The following is a 16959-nucleotide window of genomic DNA, read 5'->3' as shown; positions in this document are numbered from 1 at the left end:
CGCTTTAACCTCGAATTTCTAATCCAAGGCTAATGATTTAGTAAACTTTTAATATGCATTTTCCATTTTACTGTCTTTCTCTGCACCGTTGGATAATAAGAGCATTTTCATAATCAGACACTTAAGTTCATGTTAAATGCTCAATAAAATATCTTTGGACTAGTTCAGGTCCTTTTGAGAAAAAGAGCCTTATCTTATAATCACCTCTTTGCAAGTCCCAGCTTCTCTGTCACCTCCACAGGGAAACCTTCCTAATTCTCCAGATCACGTTAGTGCCCTGCTTAGGTTCCCTCACGGCCTCCTTTGCTCTTACTTCTTAGCATCTATCACAATTAACCATACGGGTCATTATCAGCTATTTTCCCCAACTACAATGTAGGATCCCAGAAGGAGTCGGTCTTCCTCTCTCTGTTCTCCAACAACTGAGTCTTAATATATAAAAGATACTGGGGTGCCTGGGTGGCTCAGTAGGATGGGCCTCTGCCTTCGGCTCAGGTCATGATCTCGGGGTCCTGGGATGCAGTCCCGCATTGGGCTCTCTGCTCAGCAGGGAGCCTGCTTCTTCCTCTATCTCTCTCTCTGCCTGCCTCTCTGCCTACTTGTGATCTCTCTCTCTGTCAAATACATAAATAAAATCTTAAAAAAAAAAAAAAAGATATTAATCCAATAGTTAGTGGGTGGATGGATGGGTGAATGACCAAAGAACAAACCCTCTCAGCGATGCCACCTGGAACCATGACTGACTGAAGAGATGGAACCAGTGTAGCAGTATAAGTGAATGAATAAGAGCTGGGATGAGCTTATTTCCCTTTGATTCTCTTTCTCAGACACCAGGATGCTGAGGCAAGACCCCTTTTGTCTGGAGACTCTGCTCAGGGAACTTGCCTAAAAAAAAAAAAAAAAAAAAATCCCCACAAAATATGCTTTTCAGACACTGAATATCAGGCAGCATAGGACAGTGATCCGAAAGATGGGGCAACAAATAAGGTTAGCTCGACAAGCCCTATTCGTCCCCCATCTTACTGCCTTGAAAGAGTTTTCAGGCTGTAGGACAGGAAGGAAGTACCCAGGAAGTACTCATATTCTCTCTGAGTTTGTTAGTTCACAATCTCAGATAAGTTATAAAATCAGCCCCCACATACAGAAGGCAAAGAGAGAGTGAAGAAAGAGGCAGACCACTCCCAGATTCATAGGCTGCAGGTTTTAACAAGCAAGGGTACATACACAGGAGACATGTCTTGGGCAGCCTCAAGATAAGCAGATGTCTCCACACCCACCCACCTGAAGAGTTTATGTGGAGGCCTTAACAGCATTCAGTCATGGACACAGTCCAGATGGTCTCAACAACACATTAGTCTCTCAAGGCTGTGTCCATGAAGTGGCAACAGTGTGACAGGAACATGCATTCCAAGCACAGTGGAGAGGGTGAGGAGTCCCCACTTGACCACATCCAGTTCAAGGGTCAACTGGCTGTCACATCCGCATAATGACCTCGTCCAGCACAGTGAAGGAGAAGGAGCTCATTGTCTGGGAAGGTCATGACAGCCAGTGTACTAGAGAAGAGAGAGCTGCACAGAAAGAGAACGCCGGAAATCTGCCAAGGGTCCTCCTTCAGTCTTCAGCTGAGTCCATGTAAGTGAAGAAACTACATGAAGCCACAGAAAGCAATTACCTAAAGGGATCAGAGGGAACAATCCAGATTGCTCATACAGGACTATGAATTGTTCCTGTCTTCATAGGTTGAAACAAAAAGTCTTCAAATTTCACGAGGAAGGTAATACCTCAGTAGTGGCAGAAAATAGCTCTCATCTCACCATATCCAAAAGACCAAACCATATTTTAAGTAACTTAACTGTGTACTCTAACCAAGCCCAACAGTATTTACAGAAATACAAAAATAACTCAGCACCCAACAAGATAAACCTCGCAATATCTCACACCCAATAAAAATAATTAGGCATGTAAAAAGCAAGAACATCTAAACCCATAATGAAGAGATAATAGCAATGGGAGAGATAGTATCTGAGGGAAGAAACAAAGTGAAATTCTGGCGGAGAATTTTCTAACAATATCATTAGAGAGAAAATCTAGTACGTACGCTAAAACGAACATCCAGACTGGCAGACCGTCTCCAACATTTGCTAGGTAAACCTAACCCAGAACCCTATTTTCATAACAACTGGTTCCACTTTTGTTTATTTGTGCTCTTATAAGGACCGAAAACATTGAGATGTGTGTACAAAGATGACTGCTTCAATACACACAGCCCAAGATTTTCTATTTTGGATGGTCAAGTCATCAGCACCTCTGAGACCTTCCGCAAACTCAAGAATGCAGCTCCCATCGCTGAAAGGGAAGAGACTGGGATTTTGAAAGAATTGCTATAGCCTCATTAGTATTTGCCTCCGAAAAATTCCAGCCATCTATCCTGAATTTTGGACTCTTTTCTTTGCTAGCAGTTTTCATAACATGATTCAAAGAGGATGGATTTTTCATCAATTAAGTGACATAGCACATTGCCCTAACATGTCATAAATTTCCTGGATTTCTCAATATCTTGTCATACGAACCCAAATTTAGCAATATTATCAGACTGCAGCTCTACATATCAAGATACTTAATGTTTGTGCCAATAACTGAAATTTATTGTTTCTTGAATTTAGTAGACCCAGTGTCACTGCTTCTTTCTGATTGTTTCAGAACGAACTAAACTTTTTGAAGTCAATAAACTATTTCCTGTCTTTAACGTAAAATCCAACTGTTCTCTCTTAGTTGTTTCCAGGGCCAAAATATTGCTTCTCACCTCTAGAAACTTGCTTTTGGGAAAAGGAATGTTCTTTGGATTTTACTCATTCAGCCATAACTGAATCTCTGAAAAACAGCTGTGTGATAAAAGAATTGCGAAAGCCAGGGGTCCAAAAATAAGGATACAGTGACAGACCAAACAGATTTCTTAGCTCAATGGAAAATACCACACAAAGACGCAGTGCCTATTAAAATACTGCTCTTTTGGTAAAGAATTTGGTCAAAGGAAATCACGCATTGGACACCTTGAGTGCTTTCGAGCCCAGCTAAAAAGTCATTACAATCACACATGGCCGAGCAAAGAGGAGATGCAGCACAGTGGAGGAGGGAGGAAGTGAAGGAAGACTGAAACCAAAACACAGATCAGGGAGGGAATGTGTATACCAAAAGCATGAAGAGTTATGGGACAGATACCCATACAAATCAGTTACAGCATCAGTGAAAAAAAACAAGGAAACAGATCTAAGAGTTGGGCACAGCTATCTTTTGCGGCTCTGAAGACATAGCCAATGGAATCAATAAAGAAGACAGGTTCTACAGCTTCTGCTATAGTCCTAACAGAGCTCCTGAGGGAAAGAGTGGTCTTGGCCATCTCTGCCTTCATCTCGGGTCATGATCTCAGAGTCCTGGGATTGAGACCCGCATTAGGCTCTCTGCTCAGTGGGGAGCCTGCTTCCTCCTCTCTCTCTGCCTGCCTCTCTGCCTACTTGTGATCTTGTCTATCGAATAAATAAATAAAATAAAATAATTTTTTAATTTTATTTTTAATTCACAGTTTTTAAGGAGTCTGGAGGTTGTTAATACTAGGGGTGGAATCGTACTTCCACAAAGGAACTACTCCCGCAATCAGATTTTTTTCCTTTGTCCCATTTTCCTTTCCTTCTTGTTTTTTGCTGTTTTGTTTTGTTTGAAGTCCATGCCTCTTAATCCCCATCACCTATTTCACCCATTCCCCACACCCATCTCCCCTCTGACAACCACCAGTTTGTTCTCTGTATTTAGAGTCTGGTTTTGTTTTCCTTTTTCCATTTAAAAAAAAAAAAATCCCTAGCAAAGACAACTTGAGCTCGGGAAGTTGGCCATCTCCATGTTTTTATTCTCCACAATCTGGGAATCTGTCAGATTGGTAGTGGCTGGGACTACCAGCCCTCACCCACTCCTCACCCTTCCAAATGACTTAACTTGTCCATAACTACCACCTGTAGCCCAAGATGTTTTATCACTGCTGGGGGCAGGGGAGGAGCAGGGAGATAATTCCAGACCACAATTACGATCATCCTTGTAGGCCACATTTACTACTGACTAGTAAGAGAACAGACCAATTGTTGTGGTAAAAAATAATAATCATAATAAATTCAACTAGAAAAGAGATCATGGCAACAGTTTCCAACTACTATTTGTTTGCTCATTTTCCACACAGGATTTTAGCTGGTGGTATCAAACTAACTATTCCTTAGAAATCACAACCACTGCAAAGAGCAATCATTAAGATGGTACCTTGAGTCTGAAAGTTTTAGTTAATATCTGAGGTTTATTTGAAGTATGAAGTCACAAATCAAAGAGAACCAAAAGGATTTTTTTACTGCTGATGAAAGATGCTATCTTTAAATCTGCCTGCTGATGCCTGGTGACAAGAATAAGAGGGTAAAGATTTCAAAGTGAAGTTTCTTCAAATTATTCCTCCTCATCCTCACCCTAGTTGTAAGGGAAAAACAAAATCTTAGGTGGCTTAGAGTAAACCAATCAAACTTCTTGGGGTGCCTGGTTGGCTCAGTGGGTTAAGCACTGACTCTTGGGTTTTGGCTCAGGTCTTGATCTCTGGGTCATGAGACTGAGCCCCCGAGTTGGGCTCTGACCACAGCGGGGAGTCTGAGATTCTCTCCCTCTGCCTCTCCTTCCATTCGCATGTGCAGGCAAGGACACTTGCTCTCTCTTTCTCAAATAATCTTTTATTTTAAAATGATACATTAAAAAAAAACACACCGACACCGTCTTTGGGGTGACCCATGGTGGGCATTTTGAGGGCAGCTGACCTGCAGCCTGCGCGTCCCAGACCGCCTCCGTGGAAGCCTGAGCCAGCCGTGTAGCTTTCTCCTTTTGTCTCATAACCATGTCCACCAACGAGAATGCTAATTCACCAGCTGCCCGCCTTAAGAGATTCAAGAACAAGGGGAAAGACAGTACAGAAATGAGGCGGCGTCGAATAGAAGTTAATGTGGAACTGAGGAAAGCTAAGAAGGATGACCAGATGCTGAAAAGGAGAAACGTAAGCTCATTTCCCGATGATGCTACCTCTCCACTGCAGGAAAACCGCAACAACCAGGGCACTGTAAATTGGTCTGTTGATGACATTGTCAAGGGCATAAATAGCAACAATTTGGAAAGTCAGCTCCAGGCTACTCAAGCTGCTAGGAAACTGCTTTCTCGGGAAAAACAGCCCCCCATAGACAACATAATCCAGGCTGGTTTGATTCCAAAATTTGTGTCCTTCTTGGGCAGAACCGATTGTAGTCCCATTCAGTTTGAATCCGCTTGGGCTCTCACTAACATTGCTTCCGGGACATCAGAACAGACCAAGGCTGTGGTGGATGGGGGCGCTATCCCAGCATTCATTTCCCTGTTGGCATCTTCCCACGCCCACATCAGCAAACAGGCTGTGTGGGCTCTAGGAAACATTGCAGGTGACGGTTCAGTTTTTTGAGACTTGGTTATCAAGTATGGTGCAGTTGAACCACTTCTGGCTCTCCTTGTGGTTCCTGACATGTCATCGTTAGCATGTGGCTACTTACAGAACCTTACTTGGACACTTTCAAACCTTTGTCGCAACAAGAACCCCGCACCCCCGCTAGATGCCGTCGAGCAGATTCTTCCTATCTTAGTTCGTCTCCTGCATCACGACGATCCAGAGGTCTTGGCAGATACCTGCTGGGCCATCTCCTACCTGACGGATGGTCCAAATGAACAGATTGAGATGGTTGTGAAAACAGGAGTTGTGCCCCAGCTTGTAAAGCTTCTAGGAGCTACTGAATTGCCCATTGTGACTCCTGCGCTAAGAGCCATAGGAAATATTGTTACTGGGACAGATGAACAGACTCAGGTTGTAATAGATGCCAGAGTGCTTGCTGTCTTTCCCAGCCTGCTAACGAACCCCAAAACTAATATTCAGAAGGAAGCCACGTGGACAATGTCAAACATCACAGCTGGCCGCCAGGACCAGATTCAGCAAGTTGTGAATCATGGATTAGTCCCATTCCTCGTTGGTGTTCTCTCTAAGGCAGACTTTAAGACACAAAAGGAAGCTGTCTGGGCTGTGACCAACTATACAAGTGGTGGGACAGTTGAACAGATTGTATACCTCGTCCATTGTGGCATAATAGAACCATTGATGAACCTCTTAACTGCGAAGGATACCAAAATTATTCTGGTCATTCTGGATGCCATTGCCGATATCTTTCAAGCTGCTGAGAAACTAGGTGAAACCGAGAAACTTAGTATAATGATTGAAGAATGTGGAGGTTTGGACAAAATCGAGGCTCTACAAAACCATGAAAATGAGTCTGTGTACAAAGCTTCATTAAACTTGATTGAGAAGTATTTCTCTGTAGAGGAAGAGGAAGATCAGAATGTTGTCCAGAAACTACCTCTGAAGGCTATACGTTCCAGGTTCAGGATGGCACCGCTGGGACCTTTAACTTTTAGCTTGTACAGCCGACGCAGAAAGTTGTTTGTGGTGTGCTCTGTTTGGTAGAAGTTTGTCTTACTGTTTCTCTACTAAGAACTCTTTTTAAATGTGTTTTGTTATTGTAGGACTTTTTACAACAAAACTCTACTTGACCAGTTCCAAACTGTACAAACTGTATGAAGCTCCTCCTCCCAGTGGGTTTCTTATTTCTATGTGGAATCTCCTCTCTTGCAGTGTCTGTAAATAAAGATTAAATTCCACCCTTTTCTTTAAAAAAAAAAAAAAACACCAAATTTTTTCTTTTCTTTTTCTGCACCCCCCTCAAGACTCCCATAAAGACTCTAAAACCATAGGAGACTTACAAAACTCCCTGCTCAGATTAAAGGTCATAACTTAATATCCTAAAACTACTAGGTGGTTGGATGGAATGACAGGACCAATGGACAACCCAATTTGGGAATACATAAATTCTGAGAGTTCTTGTGGAAGACCAAGGTTCTTAAAAGATCCAGTTCTGGTGGGTCCAAACCTAGGGACGATATTCAGTGCATTTAGCAAATTGTACTGTACAGACAGCAGCCCATAGAAATAACACTGGTCAGGACACTAGCTCAGGGATCTCTAGTCTCCGTACAGCACTATACATTCACTCTTCAGTTTCTGGATCGTGAGGAGGATCACAGGGCAGGGAAGAGCTCAGATCACAGGTATTTGCAAATCAATGTTTTCACAATATATATGGCTGTCCTGGAGCACAGCAACTCAATATCACTCTAGTTCCACTTTTCCAGGCATTAGTGAAGCCAGGCCCATGACAATTTTACTCCCACCCTTGCTCTCCACTCTCATCCAGTTTCAGAATGTCACTGAGCTCTTGCCACTTTGTGCAAATGGCCACCCAGTCCTTGAGAGCCCATTTAGGAAGACGCAAACCCTACCTCCCTGTAGATCATTAACCACAGTCACACCGGAAACATTAAGTGAGGAACAGAAGTCTCCATTTAGCCTTAGGTGTCCCCATATTCACTCAGGACTAAACAGAAATAACAGTAATATGATTTGAAAGGAAACTCAGAAAACTGAAATGTTTACTCTTAACTTTAAATAACTTCCTTTTCCAATTACACCTTGGTTTCTAGACAGGTAAATTGGATTGGAATGTGTTCTACGTGTTCGACCTGCACATTTAAATCAGTGTCACTTTAATTCTCACTTGTGAATCTGTGTGAATAAGATTATGAAATTATTAAGAGGGGGGAAAAAACACTTGACACAAAGACAGTCTCATTGATGACACCAATCACAATGAACAGATCTAGTGGCTTGTTTAATTACTTTCAGAAAAAGCAGATTCTCTTTAATAGCTTTCTGAATTTGATGTTTTCTAATACATAGTCATTCCTTCTCTTTTTCCCCCACCTTGTGGACTTTTGTTTTGTTCTTTGTTTTTGTTTTTTTTTTAAGATTTTATTTATTTGACAGACAGATGACAAGTAGGCAGAGAGGCAGGCAGAGAAAGGAGGAAGCAGGCTCCCTGCCGATGAGGGACTGGATCCCAGGACCCTGGAATCATGACCTGAGCCCGAGGCAGAGGATTTAACCCACCGAGCCACCCAGGAACCCCTGGACTTTTGTTTTTGATAAAAGTTTTTTTATTTGAAGATTTTGGAAAGAACATTAGCTAAAAAAAATTAGCTTTACTTCTTGGTTCTATAATTAATGGGTTCATTATTTATCTTGTCAATATAGATAACCCATAATTTGATCAAAAACTGACATTAAAATTAAATCCCCATCCCACGGCAATAGCATAAACGCCAAATCCACCTGCCGCTTTGGTTCTTGAAAAGGTCACTGTGACAGAGTCGCAATGGTATAAATATAAAAGTTCACATTATCCACCCCGGGTGAAGAAACTAATGGCACAACTACAGTTGTGAGGTTCAGCTAAGGCTATTTCCCCTGAAAAATAAATAACTTTTTAATGAAAATACTATCAACAGTTACTTTGGAGACATTGGCAAAGGAGTTGGAGAGATAAAGGAATTTTTATTTTTCGTATTATATTATTTGTGCTTAAACTTAATGAAAGTGCTAAAACTTTTATTTTATCATGGGCACACATTGCTTTGTTAATGAAAGAAGTAATTATTTTTAAGAAGGATTATTTCAGAAAAAGAAACAAAAAATGAGTTAGGAAAAGTCACCTAATTTTTTAAGAAATTTTCCATTACAAATAGATAATGCAACCCCAGGAGACATATGCTCCCTAGGGTAAAACTGCAATTATCAATAAAAACAAAATAAGAGGCAGTTTTAGTGCCTAGAGGAAGAAAACACAAAGTACATGACCTGTGGTTTTTGAGCAAACCAGTCATATTCAAAATACCCACCCACTATAAGATCAGGGGCCCGTGCCAGAATATAAATTAACACACTGCTTCCTTCTATCAGAAACGTCTTGCTACCAAAAATAAATAAATTGGATGAGCTGAAAAGGGTGACTAATGACTAAATTGACTTGCATTCTAATGCAAATTGGTTGCAAACAGTTGAATGACCAGATACTCACCTGGGTTCAAAAAAGAAATGGAAAAAGAAAGGTTAGATTATGAATCAGGGAAATAGAAATCACTCTAGAAATTTCAAGCAGAAAGGGATTTAATTCAGGGAATTCAGCTCAGAATTGCAGAAATTTCAGAAGGCGAGAAGCATAGGCAGCAAGTCAAGAAGGTACCACATATCCAACCTGAAGAGGTACCACCATAACCATTCTGATCAGGAAGTTATGACTACTGCCACTGCCATTACTGCTTCTTAACATGTTAGGAGCTGGTGGCTAGAGAGAGGAATGCTGATCCAGTCAATGTGATTGCCTCTAAACCTGCATGAGCTTGCTTCCCAGCTGAAAATGGCTTCCACCTCTCTTCTGCCTCCCAAATATACTAGTGCACCTCACTGAAACAATCCACCTTGCAACCAATCCTAGCTTCAAAGAGGTCTGGAAATGGAGTCAGTAGCTTTTCAGCCCCTGAAAAATTAGCAGACATATGGAAGGTTGTGGGTATAGAAGTCAAGTGCTAGTTGACTACATTGAATCTGAAAAAGATATGTCTTAAAGGGAGTGACTCTTCAAACAGATGAAGGACTTTCTTGCGAAAGAATAATTAGATTATTCTGAGTAGTGGCTGAGAGCAGGCTAGAACACTTGATCTGTCTTGCTTCATTTTCCTAAAGCGGTGTTTATTGGGATTTGCTCCTTCAGGTTAAGGTGACTTGTGCCTTTGCATATGCTCATTCTGGAGGACAGGCTGAAGATGAAGTGTGTATCCAAGACATAATCACCTTGTGGTGATCCAGCCAAACTATGCAAGTACAGAAGACCTTTCCCTGCTCACATCACATCTACCAACATCACACTGTCAAAAGCAATTCACACGGCCAAGTCTAATATCAGTGTAATACACACTCCACCCACAATGGATGTATCAAAGAGCATGGATGTAATATAGGAAAGAAGTGAAGAATTGGGACCAATAACTCAATCCATGACAACTTCTACAGACGTGATGCTATAATTTTGCGTTCTATAATTCTATGACAGAGATTCATGGAGATGTATTAACTCCCTCAACTCTCTATTACTCGCTTTTTTGCCTCCAAAACTCCCCAAAAGACCACACATAACTAATCTCGACCAAACATCCTTTTCATAGCCCTTTCTATCTCAAAGAAGAGTTATCCCTCTCCAACCAAGCCCCATTTCCAAGCTCTGTTTTAAATTTCAATCCCAAAGTCTTCAAGACAGCTACATCTGCTTGCCCTATTTTATTTCCTAAAGAGGTTATTCATGGGGACACTACCCTGTTTTCCCATTCTTTGAGGTCCCTTGGAAATTCTATCCATTCCTATAACTTTCACTGTCACCCCTATGTGGCAGATCCATCTACCTAGATATTTATGTGGCTCCTAGGCATCTCACCTCAAGGATGCCCATACACATCTTGAATGCAAAGTGTCAAAGTAGATTTGCCATCTGTTCCCCAAAGCAAACTGTATCCTTCTATTTTCCCTACCTTCGTGAGTGGCACAAACATTCACCCAGCCTGCTAAGCCAAAAATATTAAGAAATATCCTGACCCTCTCTCTCCTCTCTTCCTCTGCCCTCTATACCATATTATGAGGTCCAATGAAACTTATTTCCTAAATATCTTTCAAATCACTTTCTTCCCCCTCCATTTTCTACTGCCCTTGTCTTGGGTTGAACCTTCAGTATCCATTCAAATGTAATTTACTACAATAGATTGTAGCAAATCTACAGTCTCAACTGTTTTACAAGGGACATCTTTTGTTTTGGGTTGTTTATTTTTTTTCTTCCTTTTTTTTCATTTTTCTTCCAATCTAACCTCAGTTGTATCCTCTTTTGTTAACAGCATCCCAATTTTGTTGAATGAACATAAGTTGTCGGTGAGCACGGTATTTTAAAAAAATACTTCTCCAATTGATGATCTTTGTGTAATATATATGGCAGCTCCCCACTGACTGCAATATTTGATTAACCAAAATCATCTATGGATTAATAATGGTAGAGAACAGACAAATTACAAGAATATGTTAAAGGCCATGGAATTAGAAGACAACAAAGGCTTTCATAATAAAAGTTAAATCCATCAAACGAGAAGATCAATGATTCTTTGGTTTCTCCTTCCTGGTCACTAGTAATGTTTTAATATCCTCAGGGCTCAACTGTGCAACTTCTATGGGTTTTGTTTTAAGTGAACATGGCTCCTTTGTGTAGTATTGCCTCTGTAACAATATCCAAGTTACTGAAACCCACTCCATAAGCTTATGCTATACAAATTTGTGCTTTCATCTCCATAACTCCCCCTGAAACACTTTTCTATCAAAGTAACAGTTAACTTAGATGTGTTCAAACCCACCTAAACATAAAGTATTCACTTTAGTCTGTCACACACTGCTTCCTCTACCTTATATACCAGAAGGAAGTCCTTTGGTTTGAAAGCTTTGCCAGTATTTGAGAAAGTAAATCACTTTCAAGTTCAGGGTGAATATTTTCAAAAGGATTTTACAAAGGGTTTTAATGACAACACGATCTCTCTTCCCCCACCCTCAGCTCAAGCCTGATTTTGAACTCTTTAAATTCAACACCAAGCTTAGATTCTTAGACTCTATGAGCCAAAAAGAACTTTTGTTTCCATCTCAATCCCACCTACTCGTTTTACAGTCAAGGAGATAGACACCTGGAGAGAGAAAAGCATTTGTCCCAGGTCCTGATATGTTTGACATGTTTAAGATTTATTTCCCAAATAGTTTTAGGATTTCAAGACTGGGGATTTCAGTAGCCCTCAAACTGAGGCACCTGTCTCTCCTGATTCCCTGGCTGCTGGCTGTAACTCAGGGTCAACTAATGTTCTCCCACAAAAGGTCAACTTTGGCTTCTTTTCCTCAAACCTGAAAAGCCCTCCTCTTCAAGCCTCTCTCAGAGGAAGGAACCTTTGGGGATGGAGGTGTCGGGGGGGGGGGTGGTTCTGCTAAGGCTCAATGACAAGCCACTGCTTCTAGTGGCTCTTTCTCAGAAAGAACAGTCCTGAGGTATATAAATGTTGCCAAAGCAGCCCGCAGCTGGGTATCCAAAATGGAAGACTAGAGATGACTCTGGCTGGCCCAACAGAACTGTGAGGAGGGAGGGAAGGAATGAGGGTAGTGGCAGCAGAAATTTCTCTTCCCCAGTCACAAAGATAAAACGGTTAGGGCTTCCCCCTTCCTTTTGCAATCCTCCTGAAAACATGCATACATACATACACAATAACAACAATTACCCCAGCTGTCCTAGCCAACTACCATTTTGTGACTCTGCTAAATATTTACACCTGTCAGTCTGAGGGAGGAAACAAAGATAGAGTGTGCTTTCCTCCAAGTATCTTACTCCCATAGTATAGCCCATGTTTTATAACCTCCTGAAGCCCAGATCTGAATTTTTCCACTCTTTCTAGAGTCATCATCCTTTCATTGTATCCTGAAGTATAAGGAATATATACAATATAGTGAAGATTCCAATAAAAAGCTTTCTACTTCTGGCAAACAGGAAGGACAAGTATTCATTTTTCAATTCTTTCTTTCTTTTTTTTCCCTTTTTTTTTAAGTCACCCAAGAAGGCAAGGGCTAGATTCCAACTCAAAATTAATTAGAATACCTATACTATTGTACCATGAAATATGAAATGGGATGTACCTTAAAGTGATGCTATCCCCATCACCCCATCACTGGAAATACTCAAGCAGGGACAATAAAAACAGTTGATCAAGACTTAAAAGGGCACCTGAATAAACAATGAATCTTGGAACACTGAAAAAAATAAAATTAAATTAAGACATTAAAAAAATAAACAAATAGGGGCGCCTGGGTGGCTCAGTGGGTTAAAGCCTCTGCCTTCGGCTCAGATCATGATCCCAGAGTCCTGGGATCGAGCCCCGCATCGGGATCTCACTCAGCAGGGATCCTGCTTCCCTTCCTCTCTCTCTGCCTGCCTCTCTGCCTACTTGTCATCTCTGTCTGTCAGATAAATAAATAAAATCTTTAAAAATAAAATAAAATAGGGACGCCGGGTTGGCTCAGTTGGTTGGACGTCTGCCTTCAGCTCAGGTCATGATCCCCGAGTCCCGGGATCGAGTCCCGCATCGGGCTCCCAGCTCCACAGGGAGTCTGCTTCTCTCTCTGACCTTCTCGTCGCTCATGCTCTCTCTCACTGTCTCTCTCAAATAAATAAATAAAATATTTTTAAAAATAAATAAATAAATAAAATTAAATTAACAAATAAATAAAATAAAATAAAAAGTCACCTGAAACTGATGTAACATTGTGTATCAAGTTTTTAAAAATCAAATTAAATCAAAAGATGTTGTTAGAGGGGGCTCAAGCACCTAGGTGAGCGTTGGAAAAGGTGGTCTCTAAGTTTTCTTCCAAGACTGAACTCTCTCAGAGCAGTTGTGCATATTTGCTGAAGGCAGTTCCAGCATTACCTGGAAAGTGAATGGCAAATGGGAATAAGGGAAGGGCAAAACAGGCCTTCACCGGAAGCTAGTGCAGTGGATGTCAAGGAGATAGCGGTTCTACAAATCAAAACATCAAGGCAGTGAGTCCTTGAGTTAGTCAATACTTATCTTTCAGGTTAATCTGTCTGGGCGTTGAACAAAACAAGAATTAAGTGCTCTGACTATCTCCCCCATATACATAATCACTTAAGCAATGCAAGTTAGATTGGTGTCTGGCTACGTAAAAATTGACTATAGGGATGTTCTTTTTGCAAAGAACATTCCAAAGGCAAAATGGCCTAAAGAGCTTGTAAAAAGTCATTATTTTCTTTCTGAGAATGGAGTACATTTGTAGTTAAGGCAAACAATTGTCAGTGAACTCAGCAGCAGCTGGTGGAAAGAACCCATTTGTATATGGGAATTGACTAGTTAATACCATTACAAAGTGCCATTGATCCCAGACGGTGTGAATAATAACAAGGCAGACTACTTTTACTTCTTTTTCCTCTCCCATCACAAAACCAGAGTTTGATTGTTGTTACTGCTTTCAGAGGTGGAAACTCCATGTTATTTGAAAAGTGTCTCCCCACCCCCCCGGCCACACAGCTTTTCTCTTTCAGAGAGGGGACCAGGCAGACAAAATTGGTTCAGAATAAAACGGCAGAAGAAAAACCCATGATCCAAGAGAAGCGGTCACTTAATATAACAAGGACAAAAAAAAATATCAATGTAGGGCAGGAGCAAGAACAATGCATTTATAAGCAGTGTTGTACAAAAGGAGGGAGTATTTTATCATGGACTTTGTTTAGAATCACTGATACATGGGGATAATGTAAAAAAGACCAACTTTCAGTCAATCTTATTATTGTTCTTCAATTTATTATAGAGACAATGCGTCCCCTCATTGCTGCACTAGGGAAGAAGCTGCCTACCCTCACCCATGTTAAGGCACTGTTGGTAAGCAATCTGTAGCTTGTTTCCCTCATAGCCCCTTTCCAACGTACCTCCTTTGGGAGGAATATGCCATGTCTGTGGCTGGTCCTCAGGGCTTCCCTCATATTTTGCTAATCAGGATAATGAATAAAAATATCTGAGAAATGGAAGCGGTCAAAAATAAACTAAGGAATTTTTTTTTTTTTTTTTTTTTTTTTTTTTTTTTTTTTTTTTTAGGAATTTTGTTTTAATTGAAAGGGGAGAAATTTAGAGGATCAGAAAAGGAACAAGAGGTCCAAAAAGGTGCAGGGGATGAGATAATCCCCGTGCCACCCCTCTAACCACCAGCACTGTAATTATTACAGTGCAATTAAGAATGCATGCAGGATTCAGAAGTCAAGAAGCTCTTGAGCTGAGCCTCAAGCGGAGCTAGGAACTGGAAGTGAGAAAGGTTTGAGGGTAACAAGACTGGGCAGACTGCAAAACAGAGAGATGGACCACAAATGAGCAACCAGGCCTTGTCTGATCAATGAAAGTGAGGGCGGAGTATTTTGGGTACAGAAGAGTAACGGTCAAAGGACTGTCTGTTTGTCCCCTTCAACCTAGTGAGCTCAATACAGTATAAAACTCTTTAGGTACAGGAATCCTAACTTTTCTGAGAATCATTTCGACCCCTGCTCCAAACAGGGAAAATCAGGCATGAAGGCTCAATTCACTTACTGGAGGTCACACACCAAGCGTGGAATGCAGCAGTAACCAACCCACAGGACTCCTGAATCCCATTTCACTAACCCCCTTCACCAAGCCTCCTCTCCTTCTCTTCTCCTCATGACAACAGTTTGCAAAGTCAACCCATGCCAGCCCAAATATACAAAACATCACTTATGTCTATGATATAACTCCACTAGTATGGTCATGACTTTATGAATATTCCTGAAGCTGGAATAAGAACCCCTGGATCTTCTCTTTGTTGTCCTTAGAATGGGAACATAAGACAGTCAATATCCCAGCAAAATACTGGGTGTTACTTTCCCTATTCTTAACTCCTTTTCTCTCCCAAACCTTTTCCAGTCAACTCATCTGCAGCCTACCTTCTTTCCTACCTTCTTTCCTTCTTTCCTTCCTTCCTTCCTTCCTTCCTTCCTTCCTTTCTCCTTCCTTCCCATCTTCCTTCCTTCCTCTTCATATGCTTTCACTAACTGTGTGTGAAAGAAGGAAGGAAGGAAGGAATAAAAGTTTATCTTCCTTTTGGACCCAAGTGAAACTTAAAAATTACTTTAGCACTTTCTGATGAGACCTAGAAAGCTAACAACTTTGCATCATAATTATTGAAGGCACGTAGGCTATCTGATTCCAGGCAGAGAAAATTAAAATAACAAAAGCAAAGATCTTATCCATTAGGAAATGTGTGTAGTGCTGACACTCTGATATTTATCTTGCTCACTCCTAATTTCTTCAGATCCCTCACATCAGAGAAGTTTAAATCTTCCTTTGCCTTATCTCTGAATAAATTAAATTTATGATTAAAGCCAATGGGCAGTTTTACATAAAGGAGGTTTTAAAAATGAGAAAATTCTTGCAGGAGTGACTTCAGAGCTGGGTCCGCAATGCCAATAGGACAGTATGCCATTGACCTTTAAATTCAATGAAGGCTGTACAGCCCAGACGCATTGTTCTTCTCAGGGTGGTAGGGTGAGTATTCTGGGAGTTTGCCAAATGTCCCATCTCTAAAGTCCAGGATAAATAAAAAGAGTAGGTTTTTTTCTACCATTTTAACCATTCACATTATTATTATCCAGTAAGAACTGATCTTTTTGCTTCTCTATAACCTAGAAACTTTATCAGTGTTTCTATCCTTTTGTAGTCAATAGATCAGGGAAGAGCTCAAAGATTTACAGAAGATAGAAATAATTTCACTTCTGGGATAACAGTAGCTGGAGGGTGAGCCATACGTTTGACATATTAAGTATAGCTCTTCTCCTACTTTCTGGAATGAAGGGAAGTTTTCCAACTATGGCACAAGAAAGGATGATAGAAAAGTATCTTTAGAGAAATAGGCTTCCTAGTGGCACTTTGCCAGATGTAGCTTCCTTCTGCTTCAGCACTCAAGGGCTAGACAAATCCTCCCTCCCTGGACCCTGAGACTGAGAGGTCATCAAAATCCAAAGATCAAAAACAACTTGCCCGTCGATCTATCTGGAGTGTGGTCAGAATGGCTACTAGGCAGGGTACCCAAAATAGTCAGAAAGTCCTAGAACGTAATTTGGTAAATGGCATCAACTCCTCTGTGGAACAGTATGGACTATAATAATTTAATTAATTAATTACACACCAGGAATTTTGATCAGTGAGGTCATTAACCCAATATCCATGTAGCCAAACAACACAGGCTTCCACAGACAACTGAGATTTCTGAGTAAATGGTCAATGAATTCATGCAACATTATTGAAATCAACACACAAAGCTGTGCACAGAAATGAAACACA

The 16959-nt window shown here is 40.9% G+C and overlaps 1 pseudogene; it reads left to right on the top strand.

The window, feature by feature from the left end:
* Positions 1-4900: 4900 nt before the first annotated feature.
* Positions 4901-6752, top strand: LOC123953320 (annotated as a pseudogene).
* The last annotated feature ends 10207 nt before the right edge of the window (positions 6753-16959 follow it).

Source organism: Meles meles, chromosome 11, assembly GCF_922984935.1.
Source record: "Meles meles chromosome 11, mMelMel3.1 paternal haplotype, whole genome shotgun sequence".
Lineage (NCBI taxonomy): Eukaryota > Metazoa > Chordata > Mammalia > Carnivora > Mustelidae > Meles > Meles meles.
Note: the sequence above shows the minus strand (reverse complement) of the source record. Positions and strands in the feature narration are given on the sequence as shown.